Genomic DNA, 16,518 nt, shown 5'->3' with positions numbered 1-16,518 from the left:
CTGGTCTTTGTGTCTGCTTTTTTGCCAATTTAATGTTGTTTCAATTGCTACACCTTTTTATTCTGTTTGGATAGTTGTTAAAACCCTTCCTGAGTAATTCTTTTTGCTTAGAAGACTTAAGGTATTTTGTGTTTTTGCACAAATTTTACATTTTTTTTCTGAATTTTATAAAATCCATTAATATTTTAATAATTAAATTGCAATGTATCTTTTAATCACTTCAGAAAATGTAAGCTTTTCTATTTCTCATAGAGACATTTATTTTTCCTTATTCTGGTTTTGGTATTAAAAGAAACACTTTTTCTGCTTCAGATGTTTTAAATTCTTTCAGATTACACATTCAAAATTCTTAAACTTGTGTTTCTTCTAACAAAATATTCTAATGAAATTTAAACCTGTCGCAAATTGGAAAATTCTAAAATTGTTTGTAATATTACTTAGTAGTTTTTAAAAGTTTTGCTTATTTTCAAGGTGCTGACTATGAATTAGTAGATTATTTTATTTGCATTAATTAATTACCTATTAATTAAGTGAGCCACACATGTCTTAGTTTTGAGAATGACATCCTAAAGACAAACACTTCACCACAGACATAAGCAGAGTGAGGCTGGTTATAATGTGACTGGATCTCATGGTTGGGCTCAACCTCTAGTATCTAAATTTGTTGACTTTAACATTTTATTCTGGCTTTAATGTTTGATTTTATTTTTATTTTTTCTGAAGAAGAGCTGCTTTATTTTTTTCATGTTTTTAAAATTTATTTTAAAAAACTATCTTTTCTCATTTTACATGCCAAATCCATTTCCCACTCCCTCCCCTCCTCCTGTTCCCTCTGCCTTCCTCCCTCCTCCCTCCACATCCCACACCCCATCCACTCCTTAGAGCAGTATGGCTTCCCATGGAGAATCAACAAAGTCTAGCACATTGCTTTGAGGCAGGACCAAGCCCCCATTCCCCCTCACCGCCCATATATAGGCTCAGCAAGGTATCCCTCAAGAGGGAATGGGCTATAAAATCTGGCTTTAATGTTTTGCCTATGTATTTTACTAGCTACTTAATAGTAGCAACTTCACAAAAAGAATTTAAGTTTATAATTCTGGGTAAATACAAATATAACAACTATGCGCATTCAAGATCTGGAAATATATTAAAATTACCCACTTAACTTAATAAAGAGAATTTTAACAATTTTACAAGATGAAATATGTAATTAATTTTCAATCTAACTTCCTTAGGATGTCAAAGTAATATTTTATACATACAAAACATAAGGTACACTGTTAATAGACAAATTAGTACTAAGAAGCATAATTAATAAGAGAGAGATGAATTAATTCTTCCTCTAATCACCTTTGAACAGGTTATGTCAGTATGTGTTTTTATGAATACACGCATATAAATCTATTCAAATCTCTGCTTAAATGTGTCTAGAGTTGTAATTTGATAAATGTCTTCATGACCAAGTTGATAAAAAATTATTAAAATGGTACATAATTTTCTTAGCTTTTTGTTCTTTTAGAATGAATGTCAATAATTTCTGTTCAATTGTAGTTAAAATTTTGCCTACACTTAAAGAAATGGCTGTATTGTGACTGAAGTACCAACCATTAGTGAATAAAGAAACTAAGAGGATAGTTTTTCCAAAGTTAAAGACAAAAGCAGACTGAACATCCTAGAGAATGGTTTAATCTTTACTTTTTGTTATCATACAAATAGCAGTGAAACATTTCATTCAAATTACATATTTTCTTTAGCATCAGCAATATTGGCAGTGTGAAAACTTCCTGCTCAGGGAAATAAAAGTCTTAGTTTATGTAAAAATCTATTCTGTTCATTCTCTGATCTCCAGGACACTTTGGATTCCAGAGCTAATTCAAGCATTCACACTGTCATTTGGCATATTTTTCTCCTGAAATCAAGATTTCTGGTGAAGGCAAACTCAGTTACCATTTCCTTACATATGTTCTTTGAAGAACAGCTGTTGTAAAGCTTTCTAAAGCAAAACCAAAAGACAAATATAGGATCTAAAGTGAATTCAGGGGTGGTCAAACAGTTAGTTATATGTCTGTTCCTGAAGCCTGGACAGTCTTCCAGCCTGCCAGCTCTACCATGCTTACTTCTAAACTGAGCATCCATGAAGAGAATGGCTTCAGCTTTCCCCTCAGCACCAAGCTTCAGTCTGAAAATAAATATGGAGGACATTTCAAGAAGTCAAGCTCAATCTAACAAAATGTTTATATTTGAAAAAAACCAGAGGTTTATCATTTCACACAATATGACTGACTTTAAATGAATCTATATTTGGCTTCATTGACTATGCTTCTAAACTCGCTAGTTCTGTTACATTTGTCAGTAGATGGGATTTAAATTTAAACTATTATTTCCCCTTCCTGTTTATTTAGCAGTTTTACTTGTTAGATAGAGGTATATTATTTAAAGAAAAGTAAAATTTAAGAAAATGTAATTAGGTTAAAAAGTTAAATTCATAATTGTCCCATTCCCTTCCTTTCAAATATTTTTAATTTTTTCCACTTGGGTTTTAGAACACTCTCCTGCCATACCATATATTTGTGTCCAGAAGGCAACTTGAGAAGGTTGTTTGCTTCTAGACTGTGTGCTGTAGAGTCAAACTAAGATTGCTAGGATAAGCCATCTTGCTACCACCATTCAAATATTATTAGAAGCCCGAAGTGCAAACTAATAACTGAAAGTTGCTAGACAAACTATGTTTTGTAGAATTTAAAGAAATAAAAAAAAAATAAAAACTTTTAATTTTTAATTTCCATTTTATAGTTTCAAGTGTGAAGCTGCTTATCAACTTTACTGGCAGGCAGAACACTGAATTAAGGTGCTACCTTGTGGTGGAAAATCATTAGAATATTAGTGTTATAGGAATGGTGATCTGTAGATGTGAAAATTTCACAGGACCTTTGATATAATAGAAAAATTGACTCCAATTAATAGTACCTCCAAGGCAAGAGAGGTGATCCACTGAGGTGTGTTACTACTTTCACTCAAAGATAATTATCAAGCTCCAGGTATTATTGGTTTAATAAAATTTCTCAAGATCATATGTAGAATATGCATAATATAAATCAGAAGGCTTAGCATTGCTATAAGTAATGATAATACTTAAATACTTGTCATCATGTATATCCATACCAACCTTCAGATTAATCTACAATGTATGTTTAGGGTTAGAATTTAGGATAAAAATCCACAGATATTTTCTCTTAAAATATACTTTGAGAAAATAACCTGTATAAACATAAAATTTAAATCTAGCAAATATTATTAATATGGAATGTATATAGGTAAATTTATTACAAATATCTAGACTTAAATAGAGTGATTCAAATGTCTTCTACACTGGGTTCTTCATTAATATAATTTCACTTCATTAATACAATTATCACTGAAATTTGTTTCAATTTAGAATCACAAGAAAGAGCCTTTGACCTACTGGGAGATACAAAAATATATTCAGATGAGGAGATAAAATAGGAAGGAATACGTTTTATTCAAACTAATCCTGCAAATGTTCCAGGTCACTGACCAACTCTGATAGGGTGTACATTGAACCCCACCTGTCATTTCATGATACATTTAATTTCTGGATACTAAATCTTAAACTGTTCCAGTTGTAGCCTATAATACATTGTTTTTTTCATTTTTCAAGGGGAAAGAAGATTCATGCAATTCAAGCTCTTTGCACACAAAAATGAAGAAATTGGATGAGGTATATTGCATCTTTGACAAATTTTAAGTGCCTGTGTGAATTAAATAATGTGTTAAATTTCTGTAGTTACCTTTTCTTCGTAAGAAGAGAAGGTGATGGATTTTATTATAGGATTGATAAATAACAATATAAAAATTTTAGTTACTGAATGCAAAAGATTTTATAATTTAGTTTTTGACTCAGTTATTTTAGAAAAATCGTTCACTGTTCATTGATTCCCATATATATGTAATCTGTAGGTGTTGTATCAAAGCATTTCTGCCCAAGGTCAATAATGGAGGCTTCTTTGACAAGAATTATGTATTTTCGTTTCTTAACTTGGCATTGTGATATGGGGAAATGAATATTTAAAATCTCTTTATAGCTTCAATGAGTCTATTTAAAAAGATTAATAAGAACTCTTCTAACCCGCCCAAAATCTCAGCTCTGCTCTAAGGGAATCAGAAGCTCTTGACCTTACTAAGATTTTAAGAAGAAAAACAAACTTCTCAATACATCATTACATTGTGGCCATCAGCAAGGATACTTCAGGTCCTCAGGCACAACTCCTACTACCCAGCCTCATCAGGATAATCCTTCCTTATAAAGAAAAGAATAGATAAAAAGGTAAGTAATTGAACTATATTCAATTTCAAGGCCAATTAAAGTAATTTTTGTCTATAGACCCAGATAAGAGCTTGCCTGGTTCTAACTAGTTCATCAGCCCATGTAATAAATGTAGGGACATTTTCACAGTTTTGTGAATTTAATAGTTAATATTTCTGATAGCTTGTGTTATCCATATTTGAATAGAGGACAAAATAAAATACTCCCACAACCGTTTAAGAAAATCATTTTGTTTCAGTGGACAACCCCATCATGGTCTTTGCTCATATTCTCATTCCTCCCATTTTTCAATTGGACTTTGAGAGCTCTGCTGCGGTCTCTGCCTCTGTTTCCATCAGTTGCTGGATGAAGGTTCTACAGGAACATTTAAGATCGTCATCAATCTGACTGTAGGGCACGGTCAGTTTAGGCATACTCTCCACTATTGCTTAGAGTCTTAGCTAAAGTTATCCTTATGGAATCCTGGGAATTTCTCTAGTTTCAGGTTTTCTTCCTGACCCTATAATGGCTCCCTAAATCAAAATGTCTTTTCTTGCTTTCCTTCTCTGTCCTTCCTCCATCCCGACTAGCTTGTTCCCACAAGTTCTCCTCCCCTTTCTCTTTCTTCCCTCCTCCTCCACTTCTGCCGTCCCTTCTCCACACCCCCACGATGGGTTACCCACTGAAACAGTTTACCTGAGCTAATGAGAGCTCACCAATTCCAGCTGGACAGGAAAGGAACCAGCATAGGACCTAACTAGGCCCTCTGAATGTAGGTGACAGTTGTATGGTTGGGGAAGACCGTGGGGGCCACTGGCAGTAGGGCCAGAATTTATCCATACTGCTCGTACTGGCTTTTTGGAAGCCATTCTCTTTGAATGGATACACTGTTCAACCTAGATATAGTAAAGAAAAAAAAACAAACAAACAAAAAAAAAAAACAATGTGCCTTATTCTCCCTGAGGAGTGGATGGGAGGTGGGGTTGGGGGAAAGTGGTGGATAAAAAGGGAGGGGGGCGGGTGAGAACTGGGTGGGGCAGGTGGAAGGAATAGGAGGAATGGCGAGAGCAGTAACTGGAGTTGGTCTATAAAATGGAAAAAAAAAGATGGTTTGTTTTGTTTTTTAAAAAAAAGGAAAGAAAAATCATTTAGGCATAGAAAAATTTTGGTTCCCTGTTGTCTATCAATATCCCTTCCCAGCTTTTACCAAGCTTTAAATAGTATTGGTTTTTAAGGGAAAAAAAGGCACAGCCTACAGTTTTGTTCTGCTTTCTTTTGTAAATTGAAAATAACTTTTTTCATAATGCATATTCTGAACACCATTCCCCCCCTGCTTTTCAAAGATTCCCCCACCTTCTCACTCAATTCTCTCTGTCTCTGTCTCTCTGTCTCTGTCTCTCTGTCTCTGTCTCTCTCTCTTTCATAGCCTTTCATAGCCAAATTATAAAAGAAAGCCAACAAAGTGGATATCCTAGGACAGCAATGACCTTTGGTATGACTTCCTACGAAATAGATCTCTGTAAAACTGGAAACTGGGAGTAAAAGAATGTGTCCATTTCTAACAGGTTTCTGATTACTTAAACCATTCTTAAATGTCAAAGTCTATCGCAGATGTGGGAGTGAAACTGAAAGCACTCCTGCTAACTTCTTTATTCCAAGCCTGTGTGATGAGAAAGAGCATTGTTGCCAGTCCTCTCATTAAAAGTCCTAATGAGTGAACACCCTGACATTTCCTGAAGTGGACTTTCAGAACCTGAAAGAAAATGATTCTCTGCTGCACAGGTTGCTGTTTGAGCAGGGGTGAAGTTCTTATTTGCAGTCTTTCAGGTGATAGGTGTTTTTAAAGTGTGAATTGTAAGAAAAAGATGATTTAGTTCTCAGAACAGAACTTGGGGCAGATATGTTTTTCATACATAAACAAAAAATGCAGTGCTTTCCTGATAGGTCCATTTTTGTAACTATTAAAGAAAGATTTTTAATTTTCTTTAACCAGTAAGATATCTTAGTGGATTTTCTCCCAATTACAGAGTTCCATTCCAGTATTATGTTTTCTGTTTCATCTAGGTATATACAGTTGTGAATGGCTATGAAACAAATCACAGGGATCCCAACAAATCAATAAAGGGCTTATATCTTCCACAAAGTAGATATTACAAATGGTCTAGATAAAGAATACATATGTAACACCTGAAATCATGCAGTCTTTGCTCCATAAATATTTATCTGAGCATCTTAAGCAGAAGAAAAAACACTGCAGTGAAGCAGTTCGTCATAATGAGCACAATGAAACAGTAAAATCTGGAGCAATAGATGATTTTTTCATCATCTTTATAGCTGGATTTTAGCCTGTTAAAAAGAAAAAAAAAAACTCCACTACTGGATTTTACACATGCTTCATCTCCTCATCATACTTTGAGCATGCTTGTTACAGAGTTTAGAAAGAATTTCGCACCCTGAAAATATGTCTTTAATTTTCTCACTAAAATGTGCACGTGGCAGTTTTGTGATTTAGAAAAATAGTGGAGGATGAAGAACGTAGTTCATATTTATTAAAATGTATCCTATATTACCAATTTAGTGATGAGAATTTAAATCCATTTAGAAGTTGTTTTTTTACATAAATCTATGGTTGATGTAATTTTCAGGTCATCTTAAGAATTGGTTAAAGTTCAAGGGGAAAATTGTAGTTCTAGAGTAAAAACACTGCTGAAAGTTCCAAAAAAATTTAGAGATATTTTTGGCAGAAAAATTTAACGATTCTCAATTCTAACTATTGTAACAGAAATGAACAATATTATCAGCGTTATGCTAATTAAAGTATCCTTAACTCAACAACTCAGTTTTTTCTTTAATACTACCTTTAAAATATTAGTAACTATTTATGATCAGAAGCTACCATTTATTAGTTATCTCTACATATTTTACAATGCAAGCATAATAGCTTTGTTTCATGTTTGCACTTGCAACATGAATAAAGTGGTAGTGAGAAAGCAGCAGGCAGTTTCTATTGTGAATTTATGGATTATATCACTTTGAATTTATAAATGATCTTGTATAGATTATAATTCCTCGTCCTGATTGTTTTAGTTACTGGAGACAGACTGACAAATGCTCTATATTGTTAGCCGATGGTCTTTGAGAAGACATGCAGAGCAAACACCATGTCTTCATGTCACATATTGCACATGATCCCATCCATACCAACTACAAATGGGACTTCAGACTTCCCTTTGGCAAGAGTGGATAAATGTGCAAATAAAAAATTTAAATTCCCTTTCTAATCCATAACTAAGAGTGTGAGAAAACAAAAATACCAATATGACTCAAATTTTGAATAAATACTGTACTAATTTTGTGAAGTTAAAAAGGAGGGTGACTTTGAAGTACATAAGTAGATGAGAATGCAACAGATCATTTCTGTTTCTCATTACCTCTTTGTGTGTTTATTCTTACTTACACTCATTAGCCATCTCACAGATACTAGGAAACTGAAAAAACATCAGATAAATAATGGAAAGAGGCTTGATTCCTTGATAAGAATTGCAAATATCACATTTATTAAGAGAAAATAATGAAAATTCTTTCTGTTGATTTCTTCCAAAACATAAAAACACTGTGTTTTTTTTAATCTTTTCATTCACAGTTATTTCTTAAACATTATTAGTGTAAATGTTTTAATTTTCATCTGACTTTCATATCCTTGGTCATTAGCAGAAGATATTTTTATGTTATCAAAAATGAACAAGTATGAATGTTCTTTTTTTTTTTTTTCTTTTTCTTTTCTTTTTCGAGACAGGGTTTCTCTGTGGTTTTGGAGCCTATCCTGGAACTAGCTCTTGTAGACCAGGCTGGTCTCGAACTCACAGAGATCCGCCTGCCTCTGCCTCCCGAGTGCTGGGATTAAAGGCGTGCACCACCACCGCCTGGCATGAATGTTCTTTTAAAATCACTAATAATCAAGTATTTTTCTTTGCAGTCTGAATTAGGAAAGTTTGTCTAAGTAGTTGCTGGAAACATATGGAAAATGATTAACTTGGAGAAATAAAATTTCTAATCATCAGAGTACCAATATGACAATTATTGTTTTCAATTGACAAAATCAGTGAGATTAAAAATGCCTTAGTGCAGCAGACTCTTGCCAAGAGGTCAGATGTCATCTACCAGCAGCTAGGTATACTAGTATAGGGAAAAACACATTAAAAATTCTCATTTTAATAATTATTTTATTTTAATTTCATTTTACTTTCTAATCTCTTTAGTTTTTAAATTGAACATTTATAATATAAATATAATATAAATAACATGACAAATAAAAGAATAATCACAAACACAGTGAAGAGGATAACAAGTGCCAGCATTGACTTCTTATTTTTCTATTTCCTTAGTATTTACAAAGAGATTCTAAACCAACCACAAACTGAGGGCCAGATTGGGATGTCTCATTTAATAAGTCCTATTGTTGTCTTCATCACTTTACACACTGTCAGAGCACACAGTGTGCAGTTTGGAGACAGGGTTTACTTTAGTGGATGCAATTATATGTACTATAAGTGATTTAGACTAGTTTATGTTGCATGAAATAATGGCTGTTTACCCAATAGCACAGTTGCAAGTATGTAATGCTCAAAGGCAATTGTTCCTGAAATACAGTCTATTTGCCTTAACTGCCAAAAAATGTTGAGGGTACTTATTTTCATTGTACATTGCACATTTTGAACATTTAATGCTTCACCCTACAGAGAAGGAAGTCGAATAACTCCATTTTGTTGTTGTTGTTGTTGTTAAGAACATTTTGGTCATTTTTCTCTGACAAGTGTCCAGGAATGATAGTTGGGTTTTACATAGTTGTCTTTTATTTCTTCAGAATGCAAACCTTGGATTCAGAGTTAAGCAGGAAAGAGATACATATAAATATTTATGATCAGAAGAGATAAGTAGATCATAAAAAGTCCCAAACATCATAGTCCTGCACACATAATGCAGATAAAGACAGTTTTTGAGTGTGATAAAATACAACCTGTCCCTAATACAGAGACTCATTCTTTAAAAAGAAACAAACGGCAGAGCCAAATTTATCTTAAGATTTGTGTCTCTAGGAAACTGAATAGTTCAAAGTCAAACATTGTGTGACATGCTTTAGATTGCTTTTATGAAAGGCACTGTAGAAATGCAACCCCAGTATGATCTACTGTATTTAAGAATTAACGTCTGCAGAACAGCCAGCCACAGGAGATGAATATGTACTGATGGGATCAGTCCTATCTATTACTTACCAATTTAATATAAGGCACACTTTAGAACAGAATCCATAAGACAAAGAACTAAATACATTGTTAAAAGAAGTGCATCTAATATCAGGATTTCATGTTATTAATTCCTGCAAACCCTCATACTATAGCATTTTCTTTTAAATAATAGGAGCCTTTCATTTAAATGATGCAATCAGTCAGCAACAAGCAGATTCTTTCTTTAGTGGGAGGAGTTAGCAGTTCCAACATTCAATTGACCTGTTTCCAAATAATCTACGGGGAAAAAATGAAGATTAAGTCCTCTAACAAGAGCAGTTTTCACAGCCTTGCTTACAAAGAGAGGTACTGGGTAAAAAGATGAGAGGGTAAGCTGCATTGTGCTGGCCCACTTAAATCTTATTTCCAATTCACTAAATGTGTTATTTGACTTGGCAAGTGAGCTAGTATGTGTATTAGATCAGCAGGGAGCCTAATCAAGGAGATGCCAAGTTTACTCCAGCCTCTCTGAGTTGCATTAGCCTCAACCAGTGACCTAAAGCAGAGTGGGTGGTTGAACCCACAAGAGAATAGCATTAACTTTTGCTTGAAGTTCAGCCTGATTTGAAGTCTCCTTTTGTGTGGTATTCCAAAAAAGAAAGAAGGAAAGAAGGAAAGAAGGAAAGAAAGAAAGAAAGAAAGAAAGAAAGAAAGAAAGAAAGAAAGAAAGAAAAGAAAGAGAGAGAGAGAGAGACAGAAAGAAAGAGGAGAAAAAAGAAAGAAAAGGAAAAATGCAAAAAGCATTTAGCAGAGATGAATCTAGTCTGCTCAGCACCAGCTTCACATGCAAGGCTTCATAGAAGTTTGCTCCGTTAATGCTGACACATGCAAAACAAATGAAAAGCATTAACTCAGCTGAGCCACTTGATTCTGCAGCTGCAGAACAATTCACTTTGTAACTCGGGGTTTTTCCACCCAGATAAACTGCTAATTTGCTAATTGATACAAAAAGTATGTTCAAATATTAAATAAACTGCAAATAAAGCAAAAAAGAGCACCAAATTATAAGAATTCATAGAAGTTATGCAGTTTAGTTTTACATGTCTATGTAGTAAAACATTAATAAATATATTTTCACATTGAGCATGTACTCCTAGATGCACAAAGCAAATGGCAGGTATATATGAATTCTTCGATTACATTTCGCTCCAGTTAAAATGCACACGTTTGTATTTTAACATAAAGCTAGTTGCTTTTTTAACAAATTCAGGCAAGACCTTCATCTTTAGAAATATATTTGTTCTTTATTTGGTTTCATGTTTATATATTTAAAGACTTCTATTAATGACAGCTGTTATATATGTGATATATATAAATATATACATATATTGTTTAAAAACACTTTGAAATCTACCTACAATAACAGGATGGTGAAGTCTGACATAGTCATGCAACACATGGTTGTAAGCATTTGTATAGTTGCTAAAACTCGAATAGGAATGTTTAACTTACATTAATTAGGCCTCTGTTTGGGAAAGTGTTCTTTTATTCACAGGATGTTAGATGAAGATTTCTTTCCCTAACTCCCATTCTTTATTTTCCAATATTTCTTCATTTTTCCTCCTCAAATTTGAAATGAAGCCAAGCTAAGCATCATCACCATTTGTACAATATGGAAATCCAATCTAGATCTATAAAGCAAAGGACCTTCACTTAGATGGACTTCCCCGGTGCTGAAGGGATGGGGTAGGACTGTGAAAATTTGGCCATTTAAAAAGGTATCACAGGTGTAAGTCTGATAGGTTTACCTGAAAAAACATGGGATAAAACCGGACTCTCTGAATGTGGCGGACAATGAGAGCTGACGAGAGGCCAAGGAGAATGGCACGGGAACTTTCATCTGGCGATGGATCGAGAGAGAGACAGAGACCCAATTTGGAGCAACGGTCTGAGCTCTTGAGGTCCAAATGAGGAGTAGAAGGAGGGAGAACATGAGCAAGGAAATCAGGACCACGAGGCGTGCACCCACCCATTGTGACAGTGGAACTGATCTATTGGGAGCTCTCCAAGGCCAGCTGGACTGGGACTGAATAAGCATGGGTTGAAACTGGACTCTCTGAACAAGGCGGACAATGAAGGCTGATGAGAAGCCAAGGACAATGGCACTAGGTTTCGATCCTAATACATGAACTGGCTTTGTGGGAGCGTAGCCTGTTTGGATGCTCACCTTCCTGGACCTAGATAGAAGTGGGAGGACCTTGGTCTTCCTGTAGGGCAGGGAATTTGGACTGCTCTTCAGTATCAAGAGGGAGGGGGAATGGACTGGGGGGAGGAGAAGAGGAGTGGGTATAGGGGGAGGGGAGCGGGGGGAGGGGGCAATATGTGGGAGGAGGGGGAGGGAAATGGGAAATAGGGAGCAGTTGAAAATTTTAATTAAAAAAGAATAAAAAAAAAAAAAGGTATCACAGGTAGAAGAAATCTTCCAAGGAGACAGTTTTCCAAGTGCCATGTTAATTTATGCTTGCAGGTTATCCTTTGTTCAAGTGACTTTTAGAAAACTTGGTTTAAAATAATCCAAGTAACAGTATGTTTTTTAAAAATTGTTTATATTTTTGTTGTTGCTTTGTTTTGTTGTTTTTGCTTTTTATTGGACAGAAGATACTTAAATAATTGGCAATTGCATTGTTTTTTTTTTTAACGTAGAGATCTCAAGACATTTTCTAAATATTAATTGCAATGAGCCCCCCAAGGAAGCGGATGTTATTATACCTATTTTCTACCATGATAACCAAGGAGCACAAGGCCCATCGCTAGCCTTGCCCCATGCCCAGCAGAGCTTGTTCATGCTCAGAACCCGCTTAAAGAACCGTTGGATCAGCTCCATGGGAGTACAGAGGAGAACGAGCAATGGGCTGTAGGCAATTCAGAGATTTTGTAAGGTCATATACACGTGAGTGCAGCTAAAGCCAAAGCTGAAAATCCAAGTTACATATTCAGTGGTTAGACACATCTCCTCATTAAGACAATTCAGGCAGGATATCATCTCACGGTGATATGCTGTTAAGACATGGAATCTGTTGCCACACGTTTCTGAATAACTTATTTTGTAACAAAAATTTCTCCCTTTGATTTGAATAAAAGCAAAGGACTGGATTTTTCCCAGACTGCATGAGTAGGAGAGCAGCAGGCCCAGCAGAGAGTTCCCACATTGACTTTTAAAACTGTGAAAGAGATGCTAACAGCCTCATTTACAGGACAGACTGGATTCAGCTCCTCTACCTGGTGGTGTCAGAAAGAAGAGCCACACACAGAAGGTGAAATGAGGAGTTAAAAGTCACAGCAAACATGCTGCACAGACTGTGGGCGTCGCACCCTTTATTCTTTAATTGGGAGGAGAAGGGCTTCTGCTAGAGTGAATTCTACAATGTAGGCCGGTAGCCCAACTGGGAAGTACCCTTGATTGGAACACTTTGCAGCAGATCTATTCTGAACTCTTTATATAGATCCTTTTTAATACCAGGACACATATTTTAAGGGAAAAGGGGTATTTGACTAATTTTTAAAGCGTATCTTTGACTGCCAGCAATAGTTGGAGTTGGTAATCATCTGATTCCTTTTCAAGTGGCTCCACAGGAATGAGGGTGGTTTCACAGCTGGTTGTCAGCACAGCTCTTATTACCAACACCAATTATTGATTTATAAAAGACCTGCAGAATTAGTATTGCACTGATACATCTCTTCACAGACATTATGTGTTATAAAAATATTGCAAAAATATGAAATCTGAGTCTTGCCTTTCTATCCTCATGAAACTGAATCTTTATGTATAACATGAAACCATCACAGAAGGCAAGCCAGGTATCTTAAAAAAAACAAAGAAAGAAAAGAAAGGAAAGGAAAAGAAATTTATGGAACTTGTCAGCTAATTTAGAAGCAAAGACTCTCTGCTTTCTGATCTCTCTGTCAGGTATCATGTTAGGGAAAAAGCCCATGTTGAGGAGTGACTGCATTTCCCGCTCTCCCAATCCACACTTCAGCCCATCAGAAACCCCACCTGCCCCTCTTCTCTCTAAGGTGTCTACTTTTGAAGAGGCCTTCACCTCAAATTGGCCATTGGCTTTGTGAGTTCTCAGTGATGGTTAATTTTAAGAAGTCTTTCAAAGGAAACTGTTCAGGCTTTAGTCACTCCGGTCATTTATATATCCCTCAAGTAATGAGCAGCTGCAAGAACACTGGTCTTTAATCAAAGCTTATTTATGTACTATAGTACATTGTAATATAGAGGGCCTCAACAGCAAAGACCTACTGCCTCATAGCTCTAAAAGATGGAAGTCAGAGGCCAACGTGCACACGGTGTTAGCTTATTTTGAGAGCTGCCAGAGATATCTTTCTCTTCTCTAGCCTCGGGGCTCTTCTGGCAGTTCAGGTATTATTGAGGAGAAGGGGAAAAGAAACTGAGCAGGTAGGCAGAGACCCAAAGCATGTCTCCAAGAATGTCCTTGTTAATAGCTAGGAAGGCTACAAAAGAATAATGGTTTTGGGTTCCTTATCTTGCTACCCATGCGAACAGGGTGGATACTGAGAAGATGGGCGCCTCTCCATGTTTGGCCAACTGGATTAATAAGCTTCTCCTTGTTGCCTCACCTTGGGCTCTGCTGGAAGTCTCACTACAGACCCTTAGACTAGCAGTCTGTTGCTACCCTACTTCCTAGGACCTGCTGTCGCAGAGGAGTTTTGCCTTCTGTCTTCCTGCTTTGCTTCTGCCTATGGATCTATAGTAAACTTCTTTCTGAAACTCACCATCTGCCGTCTCTAAATTTCATTGTTTAAATTTAAGGGACAAACCCTGAAGCCACTAAAAGTCAATCTTTATTTGACCTACCATGAGCATCTGCTACCCTAAGTCCTGAGTTACAGCCCATCTGAATGCCAGGGGTACAGGCTCATAAAGCTCAAGTACACCATAGGTTTCTGCTATTATCATTTCTGGGTTAACTGCATATCCACTTATCTGCTCTTAATCTCACATAATATTATTCCTGTGTGCTTATCTTTGTACAACTTTCTCCCATTCAAAAGATAGGATTGGAAGCCCCTCTAATGATGTCATCTTAACCTGATAATCTACCGAGAATTTATTTCCAAATAATGTTACATCACAGGCAGGCACTAGGAGTTGGGGCTTTACATAATCTCAAACAATAAAAGAAATATATAAATAAACAAATTGTTTGATAGGGAAGGGATTCAATTCAGGTAGTAACTGTTTTATTACATATCTTTGTACATAGTTGCTATTATTGAGAACTCATTTGTTAGTAAGAAATCAACAAGTGATTACCCTGTACATGGATAGCTTTTAAGTACTTGAATCAGGTATTAGTAAATGAAACATTTGTATTTTATATGGGTATTAGAGTCAAGCTGATTTAATCCACCATCAATAAAGGCTAAATAAATAGCTAAAGTGTGACTTACCCATACTCTGAGATGTGTTCCAATGATACAAAGTAAGCCACACTTTGGGACAACACTAAGGAAATACTAGTACTTAAGAACTGGGATTTAGCCGGGCGGTGGTGGTGCACGCCTTTAATCCCAGCACTCGGGAGGCAGAGGCAGGCGGATCTCTGTGAGTTCGAGACCAGCCTGGTCTACAGAGCTAGTTCCAGGACAGGCTCCAAAGCTACAGAGAAACCCTGTCTCGAAAAAAAAAAAAAAAAAAAAAAAAAAAAAGAACTGGGATTTAAATGCTGAAGCTAAAGAAGAATTGCATTTTTGTCTTAAAAATATTAATATAAAATTAGAAGAAAAGAACACACATGAGAGAAAGACAGAGGATTTTCCAGAGTACTCTCCTTATAACAGTGGAGAAAGATTTCAAATGGAGTGAGGGTTTGTCTCTTTGTAATAGAGCAATGTGTACCACCTAACTGGACAACCTGTAGGTTCAACCATGTAGCAGCACAAGGAAAGCAACAGACTTTACACAGCTAAGTGTTCAAAACTATTAATTAAAATTTAAAAGATGACAATTAAAATGTATTCTCATGATCTACCCTACCTAATATGTTTTTAGGGTACCCAAAACACATTAATGATATGTGAACTATTTTATGTGTGGAATCAGAAAAAAAAATTTTAAAAATGATGGATTGTGATGGATAATACTGCATTTATTATGTATTTGTGATCCCGGTACTCAAATCAAAAGCCAAAGGAGCACAGAAAGTTCAAAGTCAAAATATCCTATAGAGTCAGCCCAGGTCAGCTGAGCAGCAGAGTGAAACTCAGTTGCTGTTTGTGTATAGATATGTCTGTATTGGCTGATTATGCTTACACGCATGATAAAAGTATATGACGCATCCATCAACAATTAATTTTAACATTTTTTCAAAATTGACCCTGAAAAGAAACAAGTCACTGTTTACCTAAATATTAAAATTTTGAATATATCTCAGATTTTTAGCCTAATTGAATCTGCAGACACTTAAGCTGCTTACCATGTTAGCCAGAATGTAAGGTCAAATTTGACCCATGGTGTCTTTCAGCTGGTAAAGTACTCACCAAGATCATTGATGATGAGCATTCACAGAACACACAAAGATAACAGCTGCTCATCTTCGCTGGGCTACCTGGCTTCCAAGGTAGAGTTTCAATAATATTCTAAGAAATTCACAAATAAATAAGACTAAAACTAAACATAAATGAATTAACATGAAATCTTTCATTTAACTTTTAAAAGCATCATCAACCTTCCATAATTTCTACATTTGGAGTATTGAAAACATTTAGATATTTGCTTCCACCCCTCCACATTTCTCTCTCTCTCTCTCTCTCTCTCTCTCTCTCTCTCTCTCTCTCTCTCTCTTTCTCTCTCCCTCTCTCTCCCTATCTTATTTTTATTTTTTAGTACTGGTATAGTTAGAAATACAGAAATTATTGTCTCTTCAAAAGTGTTGCTTACTT

Source organism: Chionomys nivalis, chromosome 15, assembly GCF_950005125.1.
Source record: "Chionomys nivalis chromosome 15, mChiNiv1.1, whole genome shotgun sequence".
Classification (NCBI taxonomy): domain Eukaryota; kingdom Metazoa; phylum Chordata; class Mammalia; order Rodentia; family Cricetidae; genus Chionomys; species Chionomys nivalis.
This window is presented reverse-complemented; position numbering follows the sequence as displayed.